Below are 13,563 nucleotides of genomic sequence, written 5' to 3'. Positions count from 1 at the left end.
AAGACAAGTTGTCACAGCTTAAGAAGGTTGTTTAACATGCTGAAGAGATGCAGCATGATGTGGGTTGATATATATTAACATATTGCATTACATTAAATAATTCATCATTTATAAATCATGTATAAAATACTCGTCTGTCTTTTTTTTTTCTATTTCTTTCTTTTTTTTCAACAGTGGGTATTTCACTATACAAACTAGAGCTGTAACAATTAGTCACAGTGAATATTTTCTGGTTTCTTTGGTCCTCCAACAAATTTAATATCTTTGGTCTGTCACCAAGTTGCCATTAAAATGTTGCTCAAACGCTCATTGATGTAGTTACGTCATTATGGGCTTGTGTGTGTGAACATGGATCATCAGTTGAGAGCACCGCAATACACAGAAGCTAACATTAGCTAGCATAGCATCAGACAGCTAAATAACATACTACCACAGCTAGCCATTGTGTGTTTAAAAATGTAACGTTATGTTACATATCTGGTACTCCTGCAATAGCTGCCACCCTCTGTCAAGCTGCATTTTTTAAATTTGTGTCAAAAAAAAGGGTTAAATAGCACAGGGAACTGGCTAATGGCGGTAGGGATGAGTTTTTCTTCCATCTTTTAGACGGAACAGAACAGGAAGTGGAAACTTTGAAACAAAAACACATGATTGGTTGATGATTCACCGTGTCATTGGAGTACTGAAAAAAGTTTAGGCCAGCCCAACTTTGATTTGTAGCGCGTCATGCCCATCATGCAGCAACAAGTGTTGGGCGTCAGTTTGTAGCTTCATGTCGCCAGCTTCCATTGACAATGACTTGCAGCCTGTTGCTTTGTTGCCGGTAGTCTGAACACACAGTCTTGGGGGCATGACGTTTAGTTGAACACGTTATTTAAGGCCCTCATCCTGGACCTCTTGATGATGATTTTTTCCTATGCTTATGGTGACCTTACAGAAAAAGCAGCTGACGCCTGATACCTTATTGTATTAATATTTTAAAATGTTATTTTACAGTTTTCTTTTTGTTTTTTTTTACTATTTTACTTGTTTTGTTATTACATTTTCATTTCTCATGTGGATTAGTTTCAAATTGTTTTACTGTTTACATTTGTACCATCTTATCTGCCAGTCAGTCATCTGTAAAGCTCTTTGAATTCCACTAAGCTGTACGAAAGTTTCCATACAAAGAAAAGTTTGATTGATTGATTGATTGATTGATCACCATGACATGAAACATAACACTGACAGCTTTGTAGCCAGCTAGGACCATCACCACCCTCACCAGGAAAGCTTCATGAACTTCATTGAGCTAATTTGTCAATTCTGGCTCATTTGAACTTAGATTATACACATTCTGACAAAGACTGAACATCAAGACACTTTTTTGTTGTTTGGACACAAATTCTAAATATGCATTAAAAACAAACAAGTGGATAGAAACTCATATTTTCAGACTTTAGCCTCTCTTTGTCTTTCTTTCTCTTTGTTTTTTGATGCTGCTGCTCTTTCGCTCTGCTGAGCCGTCACTCAGATGTGACTTCAACACTTTTCCAGACCACTGGCCCCCATACTGTGTCTGTGTGTGTGTTTAAAGCTTCAATCCTTTCTCTTGGGCTTTTCCTTTTTGTCTTTTTACTCCTCACTTTGCTTCTCCACATCTCACCCTACCTTTTCTCTCTCCTCTACTTTTCCCTCTGCCTCCTGATCTCCCTCCTCTCCCAATCTGTTCATCTTGACATGTGTGTCAGTTTGGATGGAGAGGTACTTGTCGCCGTGGCGATGTTGAGTCGGGGGGGGATCGTGGAAGGAAGGCACAATGGAGGGCCGAAGGGACAGATGCACCGAGCGAGAGATAGCGGAGGAGAGATGGAGAGACATCTGATGTTCTCTCGCTGGGGCAGCCATGAGTGTAGTTACAATCTGTAAGCACACACACACATACACACATACACACACACACACACACACACACACACACACACACACACACACAGTTGGGAAATGAACACAAGGGAAATCTGTACCCTCTCAAACAATGAAAATTAACACAAGAGGAAATTGGTTTCTGTTTTCTGTGCAAATGTGACAGTATATCCCCTGATAAATGATATATAAATGATATGTGTAATTTATTTAGCTACAAAGTAGGATGGCGAGATGATGGTCGGAATAGAGAATGATCCAAAGAGAAACTTAAACAAACTTATACATTATACATATACATTTTTTTGCTCTCTGACAGAAAGTTAGATGAGAAGAATGATACCACTTATATATGTGTCTGTTAAATATGAAGCTACAGCTAACAGGCTTAGTTTAGCACAAACTGCAAATATTCCAAGAAAAGCCAACAAATTTGCTCCATAACCACTGTGTAATGACAAATTGTTGTTGTTTTTACACTTTAATTAAAAGATATGGCTGGCAATTTTCTATATTTATCTTATTGTCAAGTAATCTCATGTGCAGAGTCAAACCAACAATGAGCTGATCCTATTTACAAGCGTCATGTTTTTATCCAAAGCCTGATATATCATATTCTTCTGTGCTCTGTTGTCCAAAAACTATTAAAAACACATCAATGAGTTGCAACATTGCACTGGGTGACATGTTCCTTCATCACAAAGATTACAGGCACGTTAGTTTGTTTAGAAATGGGTCCAAATAATAATAACTAGCTGATTTTGCTAGTTTTTTGTGCTACATATCACAACGTCTTGACTTTGTTCTGAAGTTCTTTGAGAAGTTTACAATATATAATGTAGTAAACTACAAAGTCAAGAGGTTGTGATATGTAGCACAACAAGCTAGTGAAGCTCTGTAGACGGAAACACATTCCCGTGCTCAAAATGTAAATATATTTCCAATATGAGTTATAGTTTTTGAGATCTAAAACTGAATTGATGTCACGTTCTCATTGACTGCAATACAATCTGCAGGCTCTCAGTCTCCTCACTGTCCCATTTCTTAAACGTACAGATTTTCTCTTCCTTCAAACACTGTGTACACATATTATACATCCTCATGCTCAGCTAATCCTGCTGTCACTAATAATGTTCAAATCTCTGAGCTAGAAGCTTCGTTTTAGGCAGATCAATTTCTCTTCAACAAAATGTGAATTTATTCTCCATGTTTCAGGGATCTTTGCTGGCTCTGTGGTTAAGCTCTGGTAATGGTCAGCTTTCCCTGCTAGATTACAAGGCTCTGAGGTTGATACCCCGCTCAGGGCAATGCTCCTCATAACTCTACTCTTATAAACAAAGTTGCTTAACATGTTTATTTTGTGCCATCATGCAATGGAAGAATGTCAGAGCTAAATTTAAAGACTAAATATGAAAATCTGATCTTGCTTACTGTTTGCCGTGTCACGCTTTAGTGCGGTGCATAGCATTGCTGCCTTTCAAACACGAGGTCAAATGTTCAATCTCACCAGCAGGCAACATCAGTCTTTGCAGAAATTCAATGCAATTCAGCTTCTAGCAATGCAGAGCAATCAATTTCAGCTTTCAGTAATCACACACAACTTCTTCTGAAATTGCATTTTCTAGTTATTATTATTATTCTCCGCTAAAAGTGTCTAGATCTCAGAAACTGTAAGACCTAAGGAGTTCAAACTAAGACTACACATTCATAAAGTTACCCCTTACTCAGACAACAAAAATCACATCATCTGACCTGATGGTGGCGCTATAATTCACATTTTCATTTTTTTGTGATTAACTTCAGAACCGCACAAGCTAGAAACAAAATTTCTTCTTCCCTCGATTCTGTGGATGATTATGCATCATTTTGGAATAGGAGCCATTGCTGGGACTACATTACCCAGTATGCCTTGCAGTCTGACGATACCTGAAGGCAGTGATGGAGATTTTGAGCCAGACTGTTGTAATTTTCACTCTGGGACTGTGTCACTTAATTAAGTTTTAATATTTTTTCAGGAGAGAAAATAACCATGTAGATTCCCACTATGTGGTCAGTTTATCCAAATAACGCCTGTTTGTAAATCTGCTGTGACATTTCAGAGCCGCTGGCTGGGTGACACCAGCTGGTCACTCACAGCAGCAGCCCGACTCCTGTGTTGTCATCCGGGGTAGAAAATGATCTGATGAACTGATCTGTGCAGCTCTTTGGTAATTTACCGCTGGCTGATATATGATATGATTCCTTTTGGAAGATAAATGTTGGTCTCGCAGATTAAATCTAACAATTGTAGCTGCCACATTAGTTTGTGTGAATGTAAAGTGACGCATCATGTTTTTACTGCGCTGCCTCTGGGGCTCTATATGTACAGATATCACCACATTTCAATAAACAAAAATGTATTTAAATGAACAGATCAGTCCATATTAAATTTCGTTTTATTTTTCAGTTCAGGGTTTGTTTTCAATTCCAAATTGTCACTATTCTAGCCCCATAGTTGTTACTCCTCCTCCACTCCTCACTCCTTATCAAATTCACTACGATATACTGATCACCAGCACCAATATTTCATTATGGTTAAGTTTTACAGATCATTAGGCTGTTCACTTCAATGCAGTAGTTTAATGATTGTATGCAGAACTCAGTTAATGTTAAGTATCAAATGCTGCTGTTGTCCTGAATGGTCTAGTGGTCTAAACACATATCCTGTGACTGTAAGGTCACCTGTTTGAATCCAGATTGGCAACCTTGGTGTGTGTATCCTCCTGTCTTCAGCCACATGTTGACTCTTGGTTTAAATGTACACGTATATCCGTTTATGTGCTTGGACCCCACTTACTGCCACTTGCGACTATATTTTTAATAGTTTTTGGACAACATTGGGTGGTCTACGGGACAGAAGAGTAATATATATATATATATCAGGCTTTGCATACAATACCTGTAAGTAGGATAAATACATTGTTGGTTTGCCTCTGCAGATTTGTTGACAATAAGAAAAAAATATAAAATTTCCAGAGAGACAGGCTAGCTGTTTCCCCCTGTTTCAAGTCTTTGTGCTAAGCTAAGCTAACTGGCTGCTGGCTGTAGCCTTATATTTAGTGTACAGACATGAGTCATATCTATATTAATATTATAAGCATTCCCATAATATTTGAACTATTTCTTTCAACCTGTAACAGACTAACTTACTAAATCACATCACACTCACAAATGTAAAAGAAAAAACACACATTTTTGTCTGTTTCTTTTTCCAGTCTTGTATGACTCTGACAGACTGTTCAGGCAACCTTGCCAACCAAGAGATCAAACGCCACGGCAACGAGTGGCTTCTGTGATCATTGCGGATACGTTGAGACAGCCGACCACTTTGTAGTGTCTGTTTGCATGTTATGTGTGAGTGTGTGAGTGTATGTGTTTGTGTGAGCGTAGTTACCAGGTTCGTTTAGTTGTGCAGGAAAGTGAGGAAAATGTTAACGTGTTGTGTGTGTGTGTGTGTGTGTGTGTGTCAAGAAAAAGGACTTATGCCTCTATGTGTGTGTGTGTGTGTGTGTGTGTCTTTATTCGATCGTTTTTGGCGTGTCCACATGTGTGACCGACTGTGGCTGAGTGTGTCTCCCCGGGCTCTTTTCTGATAGACCACTACTGGGTGTTGTGGAGATGAAAGGGATGCTGGGAACTCATCTCACGCTATGAATCCTGGGTAAGTGGCGTGTGATGTGAGTACATCCTCATCACTCAGTGAAAGAAGGCTTTCATCCCTTATCCGTTCCCTCTATCAATATCCCCTCTTTCTATCAACTCTCCTCTTCCTCGCCCCCATTTCTTTCTTCTCTCGACATCATCCTCAGTTTCTTCTTTCTTCTTTTGTTGTATTTTCTTGTCCTGTCTTTTCTTCTCCTGTCTCATTTTCATACATATTTCCTTCTCCTTTTTATTCAGCTCTCCCTCTATCCTCTCCTTCCTTTTCTTTGCGCTAAATTATTCTCCCTCCTCTCTCTTCCTCTTTTTCTTTTCTTTCCACTCAACTCCTCTATATTTATTTTTTTCCTTTCCTCATTCCTGTTTTCCTCTTCTTCTTCCTATTCCCATATTATTTTCTTTATCTCTTCTTTCCTTACATTTCCTCTCTTCACTGTTCTTTTCCCATCTCTTCTTCTTCCCCTTTCCTTTCTTTTCTTTCTTGTCCTTTTCTTTCCTCCTTTCTCCTCTCCTCTCCTTCCTAGTCTCCTTTCCTTTCCTTTCCTTTCCTTTCCTCTCCTTTCCTTTCCTTCCCTTTCAACCCCGCCCATCTACATTTTCTCTTTCCTCTTTTCTTCTCTCCCTCCCTCTTCCTATATCCCAATTTTCTTTTATTGTCCTCTTCTTTCTCTCCTTTTTCTTGGGTTTCACCTCTCTTCTCTTCCTTTCCTTTCCTTTCCTTCCCATCTTACCTCTTCCCTCCTTTTCTTTACACTTGACTCCTCTCTACGTCCCTCTCCTCACCTGTGAACATAAAATGATCAAAGTGCCCATTCTGGCCATGACAGTTCCATTTTACCAGGTGCACACAGACACACACGCACACACACACACGCACACACGCACGCACATACTTTTCAAAGGGTGTAAATGCAGTCAGTGAGCCTATGTAATTTTGTATGCTTTTACTTGAACAAGTTGGATAAGTCAAGTTTCAAATCTTCCTGATTTATTCATATAAAGGTAGCTTTTACGTTGACCTTTTCTGACCTCAAACTTTTAGATTTGATTGACACATTTCCAGATAAGAACTTATTATTACAATAGTTTTAGTACATTTTTTAACAAAAATGCCTCCAAAAATTGCAGCTCCTCAGAAGTGAGGATTTGAAGCTTGAAGCGTTCACAGTCACACCAGCCGACTAATATTGTGGATAATATCATGTCCACTCACCCTCACTTTGATATTACTTTCTCTTATTTAGGTTTACAATCACTTACAATTTTCATAACTAAATAACCAACACAATTTGATTTTGCACAAGTTTATTAGTATTTCTGACATACATAGTTTCTAGATGAAGTGTATTTAGTTAATTTTGCATCATCAACAATTAAGTTCTGTTACTTCAAAGTTGTACTAATATTATTTTCTTATTAGTTTTTCCTTTTGAGTTATTGTGGTTGATGTCAGGCCTCCATCATGTAAAAGATTGGCTGATCTATTAAGCACTGTTACCTACACCCAGGCCCTGGACTATACCAACCTCCTGCAACAGCAAGGGGGATTTGGGGGGAGAGCCTGTTGTTTGTGAATTCTGCAGTTAATATTGTGAGTTTAATATAGTTATTGTGTCTAGATCTTTATTAGTCAATATTGAGTTAGAAGCACATTGTCTATGTAGTGTTTTTTCATAGTTACTTTAGTTAGCCTATGGTGTTTTTCCACCCCTCATGTTTGTTAAATGGTTTGGTCAGCCAGTATATATGTTCACCTCATGTGTCATTAGTTAGGTCAGTTTTGTCCCTGTTGTGGTCAGTTAAATTATGCAGTGCGATGTGCTGTATTTTGAGTTCAGTTCTATCCTGTTGACCTCTTTTGATGGCCTAATTTAATTATTAATCACAACTGCTTTGTCCTTTTTTGCATTTTTTGGGGAGGAGGGGTAAATAAAAACCAACCTTTTGAAAAAAACCCCCCACAAAAATAAAACAGAAGGCACATGGACACAAAAACCTGTGTCCATGTGCGTTGCTGTTTGGTCCCTAACAGTGTCAAACATGATAGTAAACTGTATATCTCTGGATTTTGGACTGTCGATCAGACAAAACAAGACATTTGAAGACATCATTAGAAAATCATAACTTTCTGACATTTTATAGACAAAACAATTAATTGATTAATTGAGAAAATAATTAATCAATAATGAAATAATCATTGGTTGCAGCCTATGTATTCACAGGAGAAGTTTATAGCTGACAAATACTAAACACTTAAAATGCCCTTATATCTCCAATTTAACATAGCCTAACTACATTATTGTTTGCTACAAACCACTGTATGTAATGTTTGTATAGCCTACTGCTTATAAATGCTAAATATGGGTTTCTACCCTTTTCTTTGTCATATTATATTTAGTATTGTCGTGGCCATGTGTTTCCCAGTTATGATTCTTCAAACAGCGCCCCTCTGGATCAAACGGTGATTGATGAAGACAGGTGAAGGTGTCTTGACTTGTAATATAACTAGTTAGTAGCAAATATGAATAAAGAGTAACGTGAATGCAACTGGGTCCTGGAAAAAAACAGTTAAGGGAGGCTAACAAACCCATAAAAGTGAGCAACGTCATTTAAATAAATCAACCGGGACAGTTGGCAAGTTTTCCAGTACTGATGTTAGCTAACGAAGCTAATAAGCTAACTAACTAAGCTAACTTTAACGGCCGTTAGCAGCGATGCAGGGCGGATTTCTGGGAGTTTTTGGTCGAAAACGACCGCGCAAAATGTCTGACTGAGATGTTTGTGGATTTATTTCGGGCTTATTTCGAAATTGGACCTCAGCCCAAGAAGAAGAAGATGATTTTGTTGGGCTACACGGGCAGGAGAGAGTTGGACAGTCTCCAACAGAAATATCAACGGAATCATCTGAGGAGGAAGAACTCAAGTCCAGAGGGAAATTATTTGACGTAAGCTAATTATTGGACACTTACCCGCCGGGAAGTGCAGCAACAGCCTTCTTCAAATACTGGTAGGTGAGGCAAACACATCCCCTTCTCCTTCTCCTCCTCCTTTCACTCACTTTCTGTATGAACTAAACTTACTATACAGCTGCTGATGTGATTAAATAGCTTATAATAGGCAAAATCTAACTGCTTGTTGGGCTTTTTCCACTGTGTGTCGCCAACAAAGACACAGACTGAGCCTGGTAGGGTAATTAAATTAAAAAGGTAAGTAATTTGGCATCTGCGACCCTTTCAGTTGTCAGGTCACTGCTCTGTGTGAATTATGATTGTTTGTAGTCTGTGTAGAGAGGTCTCGGGGTTGCTTGCTGTCTGTTTCATGCTTGCTTTTGTTTTTAATTGGTCCTGAGGAATTAGCTTTAATAAGTAACTTGCAAAGTAGTATTGTCGGCTACTTTTGCATCCCTAAAACAGGAGGTAAGTCATGTATCTGATACATGCATTGACGTGAAGGTAAATCTTTAAATGTAATCTGTCACTGAGTGTTGTGTTGTTGTAGTCCAGCACTGGTTTGTATTTGTATCTGAGATAGGAAAAAGCTTTGCGGTACAATCTCTATACGTTTTTAGATAGAGTAGACACACATATACTGTTAGCTATGTAGATATATGTAGATGTTATATTAAAATTCAAAGGACACAGTATATGCATTGTTTCCTTTGAATTTGAATAATACTCTGTCGCCTATAATCCATCTACTAGTTGCAAGCTTTGATATAGGATTTGTGTCTTAGAGCGTACTTCAGATCTAAAAAGGTTAACTTTACTTGTAAACCAGCACCATCAGGGGTTACCAGAATATTAGAAATACTGCAGAGGTCATATGTCTAAGCACAAAAGTATCAGCATCAACTGTTAAAAAGTATTCAACTTTGATCCTTTAGGCATGCACATATAAACACCTATACATACACGCACGACATTAATTAAAAGCTAAATTAAATAAAAAAGAAAATGAGAAAATACCATTCATGCAAATCTCAGTTCAGCAGGTTAGATGAGTTTTAGGGAAGTTTTAGGTGTGTAAACACTGAAGGCTCTATCGCTAGTTTTTAATTGCACTCTGGGAATTTGGAGAAAACTTTAAGTTCTTAAATGTAAACTGTACACTTCAGCTCCCCAAATTTCCAAAAAGAAAATGTAGATGACACGACCTCTGCATCCTCAGCCCTGTCTGTACATCTTGGAGATGTGTAAAACTTGCTTGTGCTTTTGTTGGTTTTTAGATAGGCTTCTTCACATTTTCCCCTCCGGCTACATTACAGTGAATAAATGGTCTGAAAGAGATATCTTATACAATATATGCCTCCAGTTATCCTAAAAAACAACCTTAATCTGATTTAAGCTTAATTTAAATCTATATTTTGATGTGAAGTTAGGCTATCGAAACAGTCCTTCCAAGGACAATGTAGTACTCATGTGGCAGTTGTGTTCGGCTGCTCTGGGTCAAAGTCCAGGGATGCAGTCTGTCGCTGTCAGTTACTAAAGCCCCTTTCACACATGCTGTCTATCCCTGAAATGTTCAGGAACATTTCCTGAATGGGGTCATGTATGAATGGAAGCAGGGATCGATATTCAGGGAAATCTGTACCGCCAATTTCCCACCTCAAGACCTATTAACGTTTCTGGAAAAATGCCAGTTCAGCTGTGTTGTGAATGTAAACAGTAACATTGTAGGGACAAGCATGTAAAAGGTTACATCTGTCTGGTGAAAGACGCTTTCACGTGGAGCGAGCAAATTAATGACAAGACTCAGCTGAAGACGTATTTGAATCCCCGACTTGTTTACGGTTGCCTTGCCACTGCTTTTGCAGGTGTCTCGCAAACTTGTTGAATATTAAATACATTACAAGCACATTGGCATCGGACAAAAACAGCTCCTTGCACGTCATTCATTTTCCCATCCGCATTCTGTGAAGACCCACCCCTGCTCTGCCTCTGATTGGCTCTCCTCATGCATACACCAACCCAACCAATGACGACAACGAGTACCAGCCAATCAGAAGCAGAATAGAACGGGTCTTCGCAGAATGCAGGTGAGAAAAAAAATAAGGTGCTCCTTGCCTGTCGTGTTCCTGAAAATGATAAGCGACGTTTTCCGTTGTGGCTTCTTCTTCTTCTTCTTCGGCTTCTTCTTCTTCTTCTGTTGAGTTTTATGGCGGTTGGCATCCATAAGTGTTGCATTACCGCCATCTGCTGGACTGTACCTTGCCCCATCTATTTCAGCATTGCCATTGCATGTGTGAAAAGGTGCAAGCTGGAATAGTTCCTCAATGTAGCTGCATGTGTGACTAGTGAAAATCAATAGTGGTGCCTGAGAGGTTAACCCAGTAATTTACCAGGTGTAATGTGTGAAAGAGGATTAAGGCCCACTCCAGGAGGATGAAGCTTTCTTATCTGATTTTATTGGGGTTTTTTTGTCCAGTGTCTCCACTTTCTCGTCTACTCATGCCCCTATTCATCTCCCAAATACAGAAACACCTGCACATACACATGTCTACTCCTCGCAGGCTGTTATACCTTATGTGTCTTACAGGCTTTGTACACTAATTCAGTGTCCTTCCAATAGACATCTAACACACTCTGTTCGTATTAATATGCATGACTGGTTACACTCCAGCACTTTAAACTCAGCGAGCGCACTCACATGCATATTTTCTTAGGAAAATGGAGCTTCTCCAGGTTGCGTTTTTCCTTTCCTCATTCGTCTCCTCCTCTCTATGTCTGCACTCACTTGTCTCTCTCTCTCTCTCCCTCTCTCTCCATCCTTCTCTCACCCTGCCATCCACGCCTTCCTCCTCTGTTCCTCTGCGTCACTCTCTCAATACTGATATATAATGCAATGAAACAAAACGTGACAGTCAACTTTTCCCCCCTTACTCTATTCCCCTGAGACCTGTCTCCTCTCCATCATTTCTTCTCTCACCCTTCATATTCTTTCATTTTTATCCCCTTTTTCTATCCTTCCTTCCTTTTTGCTTTCTGTCTCCACCTCCTCCCCTTTTCCCTTCCTCCCCTCATCTCTCTTCTTCTTGCTCCTCCTTTCCCTCTCCAGAGTCCTCTTCTTTCCGTCTGTTTCATTAACAAGATTTATCTTCTGTAGTAATTACAGTACACACACACACACACACACACACACACACACACATACAGACGCATGCACACACATATGCACACACCGTATGCCAGTCACGCCTCCCAGCACTGCAGTACCGCTTTTCCACCAGTCAGGGTCACTGTGGCACTGTGAGAGAGAAAGAATGACTTAAAGAGGTGTGCGTGAATGCAGGGAGGTTTTTATATGCATGCATATGTGTGTTTGTGTCTGTATTTGCGTTTCCATGTCACAGCTAGACTGCAAACTGGCATCGGGCGGGATGGCACCTTGATGCACTGACATAATTTGAAATGAACACAATCCACGCTGAATAAATGCCATTCTGCTCGTAACCTCTTCCTTTATTTTCCATTTAATTTCTGTTTGAATCCATAATACACACTCATAATGCCTTAATGCCTTTCTCAAGGCCACAACTTTGTGTGTGTGTGTGTTTAGATAAAAACCATCAAGATCCCCCGATATTCTTGTTGCGTGCAAGTACTTTAAATTCAGAAACAATAGGCTTTATGACTGCAAATATTTGCACAGTTAGATGAGCTGAATGAAGCGTTAATGGAAGCACTTTTTCAAGAGTTCAACATTTATTTGTCTCTTGGTTTGTTAGCCCATAGGCCTATGATCTCTGATATCATAATCCCTCTAAAGTAATGGGCCCTGCCGCTGACAGAGCCTGATTGATGCCGGTTTTCCCTCCTTGCGGAGCTAGCTAGCTAGTTGACATTGACAGAGTGACTGACAGAGAGGCTGACAGAGTGACAAAAGCAGTGTGACTGGCGTTCATCATCGCAACGTTACTGACTGACACAAAGACTTGGTGAAAATCATTGGATGATGTTTTTTTTTAACCCCCTGCCCAAAGAAAATGATAAGAAATGATTGACAAAAAATAAATGCGAAACAGTTTTAATAATTTATTATTCATTTAAATAATTTTTAAGCAAAAGTGTCAGAAATTCATTTACAAGTTTTAAAAAAGTCTTCTATGATAATATGATAGATAAAACAATATTTTGAAGTTTTTGACTGTTTTGTTTTGACAGAATAAACAAATTAAAGATGCTTGGACTCTGGGAAGTTGTGAGAGGCTATTTTCACTATTTTCTGACATTTTATAGATCAAATGCTCAATTGATTAATCAAGAAAATAATTTGCAGATTAATTGATCTTGAAAAAAAAAAGTTAGTTGCAGCCCTACTATAAATGAAGATAAACTAAAAAGCCCCATCTCGTCTACATGTTGCCTTTTTTCTTACTGTAAAACTACAGAAAAATATTTAAATGTTTCAACAAAATCATTATGTATAAGGAAAACAAAAGTGATCTGTTGACATGTAGTAGTGTTTATGGATTATGAAATTTAGTGTAAATTTTTTAACATGAGCATAATTCTAGTATTATAATGTTTCAGTCTTGCTCTCACACACATAAACACACACAGCTGTAATGGAGCTATTTAGAATATTAAGGTTTAAAACCATTATTTGATCTTATTGACGAAAACAACCTCACAACCAGGTCCATTTAGTAGCTGTTCTGGAGCTTTTGATTGTAGTGCACAGTCTTCCTCAGCAGAAAAGATTGTTTTATTAACAGGGTACCTCAATCCTAAATTAAAAAATGACTTCTTTTCTCCTTTTTTTTGAGAAACTAAGTACAAGCTATTTTCAAAGCAGCATGTACAGACTTCCTCCTGCATCCATCACGCAGCAGTAGAGCGCAGCAGCAGACTGACAGATGGATCGTCCACACACTCTGAGTTGGGCGCTTTTGGGTCGCGGAGTTGTGGGCAGCATGTCGTATATAAATGGTGTTTGATTTCACTGTTGTTTTACATTGTT

General features: G+C 38.9%; 1 long non-coding RNA gene across 1 annotated transcript in view; it reads left to right on the top strand.

Annotated features, from left to right (window-relative positions):
- The first annotated feature begins 8,021 nt into the window (after positions 1-8,021).
- LOC137198842 (uncharacterized) overlaps positions 8,022-13,563 on the top strand; it is a 78,817-nt gene continuing 73,275 nt past the window's right edge. Inside the window, exon 1 of the long non-coding RNA XR_010931691.1 lies at positions 8,022-8,611. This is a non-coding gene — a long non-coding RNA (uncharacterized lncRNA). The remainder of the gene's footprint in view (positions 8,612-13,563) is intronic.

Source organism: Thunnus thynnus, chromosome 15, assembly GCF_963924715.1.
Source record: "Thunnus thynnus chromosome 15, fThuThy2.1, whole genome shotgun sequence".
Classification (NCBI taxonomy): domain Eukaryota; kingdom Metazoa; phylum Chordata; class Actinopteri; order Scombriformes; family Scombridae; genus Thunnus; species Thunnus thynnus.
Note: the sequence above shows the minus strand (reverse complement) of the source record. Positions and strands in the feature narration are given on the sequence as shown.